Source organism: Megascapheus bottae, chromosome 6, assembly GCF_031878675.1.
Source record: "Megascapheus bottae isolate mThoBot1 chromosome 6, mThoBot2.hap1, whole genome shotgun sequence".
In the NCBI taxonomy this organism is placed as follows: domain Eukaryota; kingdom Metazoa; phylum Chordata; class Mammalia; order Rodentia; family Geomyidae; genus Megascapheus; species Megascapheus bottae.
The window spans coordinates 43,238,640-43,252,242 of record NC_143514.1 but is presented as its reverse complement, the minus strand read 5'-3'; the positions used below and the strand labels follow the sequence as shown (position 1 = coordinate 43,252,242).

Below are 13,603 nucleotides of genomic sequence, written 5' to 3'. Positions count from 1 at the left end.
ATTCTAAAGGGGTGAGTTTTTTTTAATGTATATCTAAATATATATACTTTTGTAAAGAAATTTTCCCTGCCTACAACACAGAAAAGGATATTAATATAGCAATGGAGAGAGTTCAAATTCAGGACCATATGCATGGCTTCTTCTCTGACAGGAGTATTAATAATTATATCTTCACAAAGTTGTTCCAAGCATCAAAATAAAATGATAAACTCTTCATGTACCATGTAGCAAGTTTTCAATAGCCATTATATCAGTAATTATTAGGCTAGTTTGGTATTTTCTAAACATAAGTTTATAAAGAAAATATTGAAATAAATGCGACTATCATAGTCATGTTGACTTTATACAAGTTTGATTTGTACTTTTTGATCATGGACACATTGTCATGTATCATTTTCATAATTTCTCAGGATTGTGTTGTTTGTTTGCTGATTGGCTTTTATTATTATTTGGTTTTTTAGTAGTTGGAACAAACACCAGGGCCTTGCACATTGTGAGGCAAGTGCTCTACTACTGGGCTTTATATTCACCATTTATTCAACTAATCCTTCAGAGACAAGTAGCAAATAGGTCTGCTCTAAGATCCTCAGCTTCTCTTTTTCAGGTGGAGTTACAGCCTGCAAGGGAGAGGATATCTATAAATGGTTATTGGAGAGGTTCAAAATATACACCAAATTTTTTGTTTGTTTTTATAAGTCCTTGCTTGAACTCAGGGCCTGAGCACTGTCCTTGGACTTTTCTCAAGACTAGAGCTTTACCATTTGCCATAGCACCCCTTCCAGCTTTTTCTATGTATGTGATAACCAAGGAATTGAACCCAGGTCTTCATGCATGCTAGACAAGTTCTCTACCCCCAGCCCAAAATACACCAAGTTTTATGCATTGTTTGTGGGAATGAGAATTCATCTCTCCTGTTTTGAAGACCCTCCATTTGGCAATGTTTAATTCTTCCCCCCAGTTTTAGGGTGCTAAGGTAGAGCCCAGGGTCTTACACGTGCTTTGCAGGACTCTAATGCCCTATGAGCAATGTCAGCATGCACAGCCTTTGATTTAATAATCCAGGCTGGCCCTTGGAATCTAGGTATGCATGCATGTGTGTGCACACACAAAGGCCAGGTGGTTCACAAGTTTTCTGGCCATTGACCTGGTCAAGTTGCAAAGCTTCTTTTTTTTGTTAGGTGTGGATAAACCCTCCCCAGGGTTGCTGTGACAGCTCAGTGTTCTAGAAATCACATGGGAGGACTGTATGTAACTCGGTGCTAGAGTGCTTTCCTAGCATTTTCAGTGTCCTAGGCTCAAATCCTATGAACACACACAAACACAAACACGCACGCACACGCACACATGCACGCACGCACACGCACACATGCACGCATGCATGCACACACTGACGTAGTAAGTGGTCCAAGAAAGCTTCCTACTACCTTTCATTATTGTCAGCAATGATTCAAAATTCTAAATGTGTCAAACTCTGGGAGTAGAGGTATGTAGTTTAGTGATTGGCATGTGTCAGAGCTTGGCTTCTGTCCATAGGACAAAAAGGAAGCTGAAGAATGTATGATAATTTTCTCTTAAAATTATGAGACAAATTCAGCAAGTCTCTGTTAGGGTTAGCATTGTCTAAGTCTTTTTTTTGTGCCTGCCAAAAAGCCACCAAAGCCAATGCTCAGCTTTGCCCTCCTTCCCCAGTGCACTGTCCACAGAACTGCCCTTTCCCTGTGCAGTCAGGGTGAATTTCCAAAGAGCATCCTCAAAAGATGTTCTTATATAGGATGAATTCACAGGGGAAGTTTTAAAGAAACTGTGTGTATGTGAGTGTGTGTATGTTTGTGTGCGTGTATGGGCATGTGCCAGTCCTGGGGCTTGAACTGAGTTATTGTCCTGAGCACTGTCCTTGGGCTATCTCAAGGCTATTGCTCTACTACTTGAGTCACAACACTACTTCTGACTTTTTCTGTGTATGTTATTCTGAGGAATTGAAGCCGGGGCTTTGTACGTGCTAGACAAGCACTCTTACCACCATTAGGCCATGTTCCCAGCCCTCCCTTTGCTTCTCTGCTCAGTGAGAGTGCTTTACTACTTGAAGCCACAGCTCCACTTCTGGATTTTTGGTGGTTAATTGAAGATAAGAATCTCACAGATTTTTTCTGCCCCAGCTGCCTGGGCACTCTCCCTGAACTCTTCAGCTCAAGGCTACCACCCTACCCCTGGGCCAAGCCTCACTTCCCATTTTCTAGAGGTTAACTGGAGATGAGTCTCAGGTCCTTTTGTGCCCAGCCTGGCTTTGAACCTTGATCCTCAGATCTCAGCTGCCCGAGTAGCTAGGATTACAGGCGTGAGCCACTGCCCCACGGCTTGAACTGTGATTCTTAAGCCTCAGTCTCCTAAGAATCTAGGATTATAGGTATGAGCCACTTTGTGCCTGACTGGAAACATTTTTTTTCCTTTTTTTGCCAGTCTTGGGCTTGATGTCAGGGCCTGGGCACTGTCCTTGGACACTTTTGCTCAAGTCTAGTGCTCTGCCACTTAAGCCACAGCACCACTTCTAGCTTTTTCTGAGTATGTGGTACCAAAGAATCGAACCTACGGCTTCGTGTACGCTAGGTGAGCAGTCAACCAGTAGGTTACGCTCCTGGCCCTGACTGGAAACTTTTAAATGGAATGTTCAAATGGACTAAAAGCTCAAAGGCAGAGTTGCTAACCTTGTCATTAATCTTGGTATTTACTCTTCTAGCAAGTCTGTATTATACTTTATTAACAGATGGGACTGAATGCACAGTTGAGGCAGTCCAGCAGCCTCTTGTGCCCAGTGCATTTCCACTGCCTGCCTGGGGCACCTGGATTAGAAGGGCCCGACAGCCCACTAACTTTCCAGTCTTGGGTCTGATAGAGGCCAAACACAAATAATAGAGTTGAGCCAAATTCTAAAGCCAATGGTGAAATGATTAGATTTTTGTTTGTATTTTTTTGTTGGTGTTTTTTGCTAGTCCTGGGCTTGAGCTCAAGGCCTGACCACTGTCCTTGGACTTTCTCAAGGCTAGAGCTCTACCACTTGAGCCTCAGCACCACTTGTGGCTTTTTTCTATGTATGTGGTACTGAGGAATCAAACCCAGGTCTTTGTGCATGCTAGACAAGCACTCTACCACTAGGCCAAACTCCCGGCCCTGTTTGTATTTTTTTAACTTGGAAAAAGTTTCAGAAGAATATGAGCTAATAATTTTTGGGGGAGAAGGAAGTTTAAGAAAGAACTTATCCTTCAGCCTCTTGAATTCCATATACTAATACATTCTTATTTGGAAGGGGAAAAAAAACTGTTTGGGGGCAGGGACATGGCTCAGTTGGAAGAGTACTAGCCAAGGAGCAAAAGCAATGGGGACCAAGTTTGAGTTACCAAAAGAAAAGAGGAGTTTTGAGGTTTTTTGGTTTGTTTTTCATTTTAGTTCCATAACAAGAAAACAACTCATTTCTTTTTCATGGGTAAAAACTTGGAATGGCATATGATGGTTAATAAGGACATTAACAGGTGCTTGACACTATTAATTATGAGGGATATGCAAAATAAAACACTACAGGTTTACTAAAATGATTTTAATTAAAACAAATCCAACACTTGCAAAATACAAGTACAAAATAATAATGCTAAAGTCCTAAGAATTTTAAAAGCGTGCTGTAAATCACAATGCATTACAAAGTTGCTAATTATTGGAAGTACTCTGTTCATTATTAAATTTAATTATGTTTCTATAGGGAAAATTGTGTTATTCAAAAGATTAAACATTTGTTTCCCTATCAAGAAAAAAAAAACAAACCACAAATCCAACACTGGGTGCTAGTGGTTCACACCTGTAATCCTAGCTTCTCAGGGGAGACTGAGATCTGAGAATTGCAGTTCAAAGCCAGCCTGGGCAGAAAAGTCTATGAAGCTCTTAATCCAATGAATCACCAAAAAGGCTGAAGTAGAGCTGTGGTTCAAGTGATAAAGCAATAGCCTTGAGCAAAAAAACAAAAACAAAAACAAAAAAAAAACCTGAGAGACAGTACCCAGGCCCATAGTTCAAGCCCCAGGAAAGATAGCAACAACAACAAAACCCCAAACAAAAACCATAAATAGTATAACTCAAACTCTAGTGGAGATGCAAAACTTGGAAAACAAGTTGCAGTTTCTGAAAATGTTCAATAACATGTGGGGTTACTATTCAGCCTAGCAGTTCTATTTCCTCTTCTACTCTGGAGAAATGAAAATACATGTACACAGACACACACACTCCATGACTTTTAGAGCATCCTCCATAGTAACCAAAAACTGAATTAAACAAGTAAACGTAGAGGCAATAAATGGAGCCAGACCGGATAGAGCTCATTGTGCCATGGGGAGGAAGCATGATGAACACACAGTATTCTGTAGGGTTTCATTTCTATAAAGTGCCCACTGAAAAACAACAAACATTTGGTAATAGAAAGCAAGGAAGGGCTGGTGTTGGGAATCTGGGTAGAAGGAATTTAGGGTATTCTATGAATATTCAAAAATTATACATTTACTAAAAACTTGTGTATTTGTAATGTACAGCTGTTCAAGTCATTTCAAAGTTGATATTATACATTGGATAACCACATTGATAAGGCGTAGTTAAAAACACAAAGATCTGAATTGAAAGGGGATAGGAATTTGATCTCTAGGCTTTGCCTTTGCTAGGCAAGTGCTCTCCTGCTAGGCCATGTCACCAGCCCTGTTTTGTGTTAGTTGCTTTCAAGATTCAGCTCACTTCCTTCTTAGGTACACACCTGCACTGTCATCCAACCTCAGATAGGCTTCTTATAGGAGCTAGGGAAACAAGCAGACTTTTCAATACCCAGTTCCTGTTGGAGAAAGATTCTCTTGACCTTTTCTTCCCAGCCTTGATCCTCCTAATCTCAACCTCCAAAGGGGCTAGGATTGTATGTGTACGCCACTGTACCCAGCTTCACATGCTAAAGTACTTTAAAGAAGGAATTAAAATATGTTAATGTTTTTTCTCATCAGTGAGGGAATTGAAGAACCTTAAAGTTCATTTGAAGTTTGCCCAAGTTTATGACTGAAGATTTTTTAAAGCCAAGAGCATTGCATTTTCCCCAAACCAAAAAACTGAGTCCAGGTCATACTAGATATATAGGGCCCTGTTCATTCCTCTTCCAGGAATTTCCAGTTCTCCTATTGCTCTCCCTCCCTCCCTCCCTCCCTCTCCACCCCTGCCCTTCCCCTCCCTCTCCCCCCTGCCCTTCCCCCTCCCTCTCCACCCCTGCCCTTCCCCTCCCTCTCCCCCCTGCCCTTCCCCCTCCCCCCTCCCCCTGCCCTTCCCCCTCCCCTCCCCCTCCTCACCCTTCCCCCCCCCTCACTTTCCCCTTGGGTCCTAGGGCTTGAACCTGATCAGGGCTTAGTTGCTGTCCCCAAGTTTTCAGACAGTCACAAGTACCTTAACCCACTGCAACCAGGACTGAGCCAGTGAGGGAACCAGTGAAACTGGTTTGGGGTCACCAGGGAACTTGCATGTCTTCCTGCAACAGATGCTCCAGAGTCCCGTTAACAGGGTCTTTATTGATTTGGGGACAGGGGAGTAAGTAAGGTAGGAATCTTTTCAAAGTTACAGACACCAGCAAGTGAAACAATAACTTCCTTATCATAGGAAGCAGAGGCAACTGTCAAACAACCACAGTTTTATAAGCCTTTGTCTAACTCCAAGGTCCAAGAAAGTTTGGGTTCAGATTAACTCAGATTTAGCGTAGAATCTTGGGTCTCTGTAATACTAGGAGTGACTGATATTTCTTAGGCCGTTCCCAGCTTTCTGAGACTCAAAATGGCATTTTAATTCTCTTTATCAGACCTCAAAGCTCAGCATTCACAGATTCCCACACCTAAGCTTCTTTTGCTCAGGGCTAGTGCTCTATCATTTGAGCCACAGTGCCACTCTGGCCTTTCCTGAGTAGTTTATTGGAGATAAGAGTCTTCTGGACTTTTCTGCTCCAACTGGCTTTGAACCATAATCCTTAGATCTCACCCTTTTGATTAGCTAGTCTTAGAGGCATTAGCCACCAGTTCTCAGCTCTTTGCCTTTGTTTTTTTTTTTTTTTTAATGAAGAAAAGAATACCTCTTGCATCTATTTCCTGGAGTTTATTTTGATAAATATAATTTTATTTGATCAGCAGCACATAGGCTCATTGCTTTTTTTAGTATGAAGAAACTCATGACAAGCAAGATTTACTGAGCAACTGAGCTTTGGGGGGTTGGAAATTCTGTCCGTTCTTCCACTGTAAATTCTGCAGTTGATCTCTACCTCACCAATAGATGTCACTACAATCAGCAACAATGGTTGCCAAGCCTTTAGAGAATGAAGAACCCCTCCTTCTAATAGAGCAATAGCATTTCCCTGCTCAAATTTACTAATGGTTTGCTCTTCCTCTTGTTACTTTTTTTTTTTGCCAAAGAAAAATAAAGATTTTTTAAAAAAGGTTTATATGGACTATTTTCTCATATTCTACACAGTTAACCTTTTATGAGCCCTTCAGATTTACAATTAACTCAAATTAGGGAACATTTTTATCCTAGCCCTGTAATTAAAGATGGGTTGAAGAGGAGTTCTACCTGAGCTTTTTTTGTTTGTTTTAATTCTGAGCCAAATGCTCAAAGCTTATGCTTATAATCCTAGCTACTCAGAAGATTCAGATCTGGGGATCATGATTTAAAGCCTGTCTGGACAAAAGGCTGGGAATCTTTTATCTTCAAACCAGCAAAAAGCCAGAAGTGAAGCTGCACTCAAGTTGTAGAGTGCTAGCCTTGAGCAAAAAAAGCTAAGGGACAATGTTCAGGCCCTGAGTTTAAGCCCCAGTACCAGCACAAAAATAATAAAAATTAACTTAAAAATTAAATAATACAATAAATTTCTGGAAACTACCAAAATTCAGGATTTAATGTGATTTGGATGGATTAACTGTAACTATATATTTTAAAATATATAATTGAACTGTTTTGAGTGGCATTTGTGTTCTGGTATTTTTTAAATGGTATTTTCTATTATCCATTAATACTTCTAAATTTTTTAGATTGTATTTATTTAAAAATAGTTAAATTATCTCTAAGTCATTTTACAAAGGGGGTTTCAAGTCATCATATCAGTTTATGGGTATAATGTATTTCGATGTCCTGGGAGCCTTGATTTTGTGTGTGTATGCATATGTATGCTCACATGCCTACTGTTCAAGGACTTGAACTTGGGGTGTGGACATTGTCCTTGAGCTTTTTTTTTTTTTTTTTTTTGCCAGTCCTGGGGACTGAACTCAGGGCCTGAGCACTGTCCTTGGGCTTTCCTCAAGGTTAGTGCTCTACCACTTGAGCCACAGCACCAGTTCCAGCTTTTCTATATATGTGATACCGAGGAATTGAACCCAGGTCTTCGTGCATGCTAGGCAAACATTCTACCACTAAGCCAAACTCCCGGCCCTGTCCTTAAGCTTTTTGTCGAAGGCTAGAACTCTACCACTTGAGCCACAGCTCTGCTTCTAGCTTTTTGGTGGTTAAGTGGAGATTTCTTTATCTAGGCTAGCTTTTAACCTTGATCCTCAGATTCCATTCAGCTTCCTGAGTAGCTAGGCATGAGCTGCTGATGACTGATATGTTGACTTTTTTTTAATGATACACTGGATGCATTGATATGCATAGATGACTTATTCTATAGTTTATCAAGTTTACAGGATCAGGATGTAACTGACAGATTTTGATAGCAACTGTAGCTGTGACAGGCTTGTATGCAGCCAGGGGGGTGGGTAGCATTTCATGAGAAGTTTAAGAAACTTCAATTGTTTTTGTAGTGATTTCTCCAAAGTGACTATTTACCCTTAAAATCCCTTTCATTCCCTCTGCCCTGACCAAGCTAAGATTTGACTTAAATTTGGCTTAAATAGAGTCTTCCCTGTGCATGGAAAATGTCTGGGAGACTCAAGAGAACCTCCCTGGGGAATTTCGTACACTGATTATTTGTCCAAATGTGGTTAGGTTCTGAGAGCAATGGGAAAGAGAGAAGTTGATGGCAATCCTTCTCCCTTTAGGGAAAATCAGTTGCCGTCTCCTTTTACTGAGCGTTTGGAAGATGCTGCTAATGGGATGTTACTGTCTCAGCAGGAAAGCCCAGCTCATTAGACAGTATGAATTGAAACTGGGCACAAAAATAAATGGTTGCGATTGCCCTGCCTCTTCTCTGATGTTGATGGGAGCTGAGAGTCAGGGCGCTGAGGGTCAGATGTTACAAACCCTGGCTTCTGCTCCTCCCTGCAGACTTTTGCAGGCAGCAGTCACCTCCTGACAGATGTGGGCTGCTTGCTTGAGGACTAGCTTGAACTTAACTTAATTGATTGCATCTCATGTGATAGAAATACACAGTTGGATTTCCCTTACAGAGAATAACATCTGAGGTGTGGTGGGGGGAAGAGGAGAGGAGGAGGCCCAAGGTCGTGAGAAGAGGGAAGGCAGAGCTCCTGGGGAGGCTCAGAGCTGCTTCCGGCACTGCCTGTCTGTCAGGAATGCAGACAGGACACCCTGAAGGAGACACAGCACAGCCATGGTCCAGGGGGGGTTCCCAGGTAAGATTTTTGTTGCTTGCAGTCTGTGGTCTGGCACTTCCTCAGTGCAGTCTGAAGCCATTGGTGGAGGCTATTGTTTTAATGGTTTAAACAATACTAGGCATTTGTCTTAGGTAAGAGAGTAAAGGTCCAGAGAAGTGCATATGCCAAGAGAAGGATGTTGGATCTACATTTCCTTCATGTTGGATGCAATTTGAATTGTCCGTGTGTGTGTGTGTGTGTGTGTGTGTGTGTGTGTGTGTGTGTGTGTTGAGAGGTGGAACAGTTTATCAGATTGTCAAGAATATACTCATATTTCAGTGCCAAGACTCTCAATATTCAGTGCCTGCAGTATCCATGCCTTTCAGAATTATAACTGAGAAGTTGATCTCCTGCTCATTTATTATCATGGCTATGACTATTTATGACTTCTCTGTAAGGGGAGGAAAGGGGAAGGGGATTTAAGCTGGAACAAGGTTATTCTGATTTGATTTTTTTTAAACTGCCCAGTCAGCATTTTACTGTCACTGAAAGCAGAAAGTCATTAGGAAATCGTAGCAACAACCCAAAAGCCTGCTCTTTCTAAATTGTAAAACCTCACTGTAGATATTGTTTCCTTGATTGTGATCAAGGTCTGCTACAGCAAAGCCTCTTAACTTGAAGCTCTTTGGCGGCGGGGGGATGGGGGGGGTGCCTCAGTGTTTGGAGGTGCTAGCATGGAGAGGTTCTTGAAATGACTTCTACATTGACAACCTAACTTCATGCAATGGAGTACCAGTGTTTTTCTTGTGAGCATCTGCTTGACTTCTAAGATTCAATTTATGAAAAGCAGGGCTTCTGTTTGTCTGAGGACGAATGTAGCATAGTTAGGCATGACAGGGGCTTCGTGCTCAAGTATTTTTTGCCAGAGGATGTTGTTCATGAGCTCAGAAGTTAGACATCACATTACAGCTTTGCATTTTTCTGTCAGCCAGACACACACAAATTAGGTTATTTCTTCTGCAACAGCAGGAGCTGTGCAGGCTGCCTGATTGAAACTGGCAAGCTTCATTTGGGGCTGTGCTGTCCAAACAATTGAGCAAGAACTTTTTCTTAGAGCAGGATGGGAGGAGAGAATGATAAAAGGAATGACATTGACCAAGATGTATTGTATTCATGCACTGTCGTGTGGAACTGAAATGCTTTTGTACATCTCTCTGAAGATAACTGAAACTTTTTAAAGCACTTTTTCTTTTGGCTAAAGTATAATCTCTGAAGGTTTTGCTGGGGAGGGGCTTGAGCTGTGAGAATTATGGTTTGGAGGACATTGCATAACTCTGAAGTGGATGGATGCCTCGCTGGTCCCTGGGCAACTTTGCTAACACTGTATCCAGCCTGCTTCTCTTCAGAATTTTTGCTTTGTTTTGTTTTTCTGTCTTTTGTGATAATGGGGCTTAATCTCAAGGCTTGGGCACTGTCCTTAAGCTTTCTTTTCTCAAAGCTAGTGCTCTACTACTTGAATCACAGCTCTGTTTCAGGCATTTTGTGCTTAACGAGAGAGATAACATTCTCATGATTTCCTTGCCTGGGCTAGCGTGGAACCATATTCAGATCTTGGCTTTCTGAGAAGCTAGGATTATAAACATGAGCCACTCGTGCCCTATCAGTTTCTTGTTTTTTTTGTTTTTGTTTTTGTTTTTTGAGGTCTGTATCTCCAGCTTATATACACATGTATGCTTTAGTCTCCTCAACAACTTAAAGTTGTCATTGTCTATGCTTCAGGAATCCATATATGCAATTTCTGTTTCCAGAAATTGCTTGGTTTATTGGTTATTAGGCATTGCTGTGCCCTGTTCATTTTATCAAAATATTATCTGAACTTGATTTAAAAATAGGTAGAACTGGGCCGGGAACATAGCCTAGTGGTAGAGTGCTCGCCTCCCCTTCATAAAGCCCTAAGTTCGATTCCTTGGAATCATATACACAGAAAAAGCTGATAGTGGTGCTGTAGCTCAAGTGGCAAAATGCTATCCTTGAGAAAGCCCAAGGACTGTGCTCAGACCCTGGGTTCAAGCCCCAGGACTGGCAAATATAAATAAATAAATAAATAGAACTGTACCTGTGTATTATAGGTGTGATTTTGCTAAGTGTTGCTTTTCTGATTAGGATCTGTTGTTCATGGTTTACACCTTGAGTGTTTCTCTTGTGTACTCTTAAGTTTCTATGTGTCCACACTTAATTCCAGAGTAGTACATGCGTTGGAATAACCTTATATCTTTTAATACTCTACTCCCTGCCCGTGCACTTGGGCTCCTGTTGAAAGACTCTGTGTCATATTTCTTTGGCGCAAAGAAGGCAAAGTGAGGTCTCACTCTGTGGAGAATTTACTTTTGGAAATTTTGTTTTTTGATCAGATTTTTAAAATTTTTATTTTTGCCCATCCTGGGGCTTGAACTTGGGGCCTGAGCACTGTCCTTGGGCTTTCTTAAGGCTAGCACTCTACCACTTGAGCTACAGCACCACTTACAGCTTTTTCTTTGTGTGTAGTACTGAGGAATCAAACCCAGAGCTTCATTCATGCCAGGCAAGCACTCTACCACTAAGCCACATTCCCACATTCCCTTGATCAGATTTGTTTTTGTTGTTGCTTTTATGTCACATTGAAGTATTTCATGTTTAGGTATGTGAATGTAGGTTAAGTATCATTTACTTGAATTCTGAGGTGAATAAGGAGTATTCTCTTTGAAGTTATGAAGACAATGTAACAAAATTAAGTGGCATTTAAAGTTACCTTTTCAGAATCAAATGGAAATATGGACATTCTATGAGACTCCAATAACAGCCACAGTATCTTTTATAAGGTATCATTTGATAACCAGCATCCACTCTATTTTAGTAGAAATTCAACTTTCCTGAGGAATGGCTTTCTTTTGGTGCTCAATCATGACTTCCAAAACTGATAAATATTTCTTATTTTTACTTTTCTGAAGACTACAGATCTTTCTTTTCCACTGTATTTAAGATTATCACAGAAATCCACCTGGAGCCCAATTCACCTTGGGTTATTTGATTTTGTTAAAACTTCTCTGGGTGACCAGTCACGATATCTGTCCACATTATTTTCTTTGAGGTCTCTTGTTTATAGTTTAATTTTCTGAACAAAGCAGTTTCTGTGGAAGTTAATCTCTTTGACACTTGCAAAATAGAAAGAAAAAATTTCTCACAAGATAATCTTTTTTTGTTCTCTCGATTTTTTTAAAGAATTTATTAACATTGACTTTTACATCATATTTCAAATGACATGTTTAACAAACAAGTATTCAATAAGGGAATCTATATACAATCACTGACACTTAGTTTTTAGAACATAATCAAAATTAGGTTAAGGGTTTGTATATCATAGATACATATTAATTTATGTAATAAAACATTATGTCTGTAGAGTCATAGGTTTTTATGTCTATATAGTTGTGTTTATATTTCCAATACCATGTCCATAGCGTTGGGTATGCAAATATTGAGTCCTCGCTCTTGTACTGTCTGGATCTAATAGCCACATATTAAGGATACCATGCGCCTTTAGTTCCTTTGGTCTTAACTTGTCTCACTCAACATGATTCACTCTAGATTCATCCACTTCCCTGCAAATGCCATTATTTTATCTTGTCGGCTATGTAGAATTCCATTGTGTGTGTGTGTGTGTGTGTGTGTGTGTGTGTGTGTGTGTGTGTGTGTGTATCACATTTTCTGTGTCCATTCATCTGCAGCAGGGCATCTGGATTGTTTCCATTGCCTGGCTATTGTGAATAGTGCAGAGATAAACATAGCTGAGCAGGTGTCCTTATCATATCTTGGATTGTGATGTTCAGGATAGATGCCCAGAAGTGGTAGGGCAGGATCATAGGGAAGGTCAATTTTCAGTTTTTTAAGAAACCTCCACACTGCTTTCCAGAGGGGCTGAACTAGTTTACAGTCCCACCAGCAGTGTAGTAGAGTTCCTTTTTCTCCACAACCCTGCCAGCATCTGTCATTGTCTGAGTTCAAAATCTTGGCCATTCTTTTTGGAGTAAGGTGGTATCTTAGGGTTGTTTTTATTTGCATTTCCTTTATGACCAACTTTTAATAGGGTGTGTGATAATTATTCTCTTAAGGTCTTTTTTATTGCTATGGTCACGAAAGCACACTGTATGCATTTTCTATATACAACAAATACTTGATTTAGTAGCTATTGATATTTCTTCTTTTTGTGGATCTGAGTTTGAATACTGGGCCTCATATATGCTACATAAGTCTTCTATCACTTAACTACACTCTCAGGCCTTATCTACCTTTTAATTTGAACATTATTTTATGGACAATCAATTTAATTATTTGTATGATCAAACTTGTTTTCAGCTCCTTCCTTCTTTCCTTCCTCCCCCACTCCTTCCCTCCCTTCTCTTCTTATCCTCTTCCTTTCCTCTTTTTCCATCTGGGATATGTCTTATCCTCCTGAGTTGCCAGGAGTTTACAGGCATAGCCATTGGTATTTGAATGATTGGTATGAACTTACTATTTACTGGACCAATTTGATTGTGATATGCTCAAGTATCTACTTCTTTAACTTTATACTGCTTGCAATTAGTTGATGTTGTTAGTCCAATAAACCTGTAAATATATAACTTTTGCCAGCTCTGAGTTTTCTGCCATTTATGATTTCTTCTTGTTCTCATACTTTTCTTCTTGTTGTTCTTGGTCTTTTTCTTTGTCTTTCCTCCTCCTCCTTTCCTTTCTCTTTTCCTCCTCCTTGTCCTCCTCTTCCTCTTCCTCTTCCTCCTCCTCCTTTTCTTACTCTTTTTTTTTAATTTTTTTATTGTAATTAGTAAAAGGGTTACATGATATTTGCCAGATAGAAGGTGCATTAATTCACATATATTGATACCCTTTCACATGTCTTGGTACCCATTTCCCTCCCCCCCCCATCCTTTCCTTACTCTTTTCCTCCTCTTCCTTCTCTTCTTGTCAGACCCTTTTTACTTAAGGGTTTCAACATTTTT

The 13,603-nt window shown here is 40.3% G+C and overlaps 1 protein-coding gene across 2 annotated transcripts in view; it reads left to right on the top strand.

Moving 5' to 3' along the window:
- The window catches only part of Patj (PATJ crumbs cell polarity complex component), a 264,480-nt gene that overhangs the window by 113,478 nt on the left and 137,399 nt on the right, over positions 1-13,603 (top strand). The gene's annotated exons all lie outside the window — the stretch shown is intronic.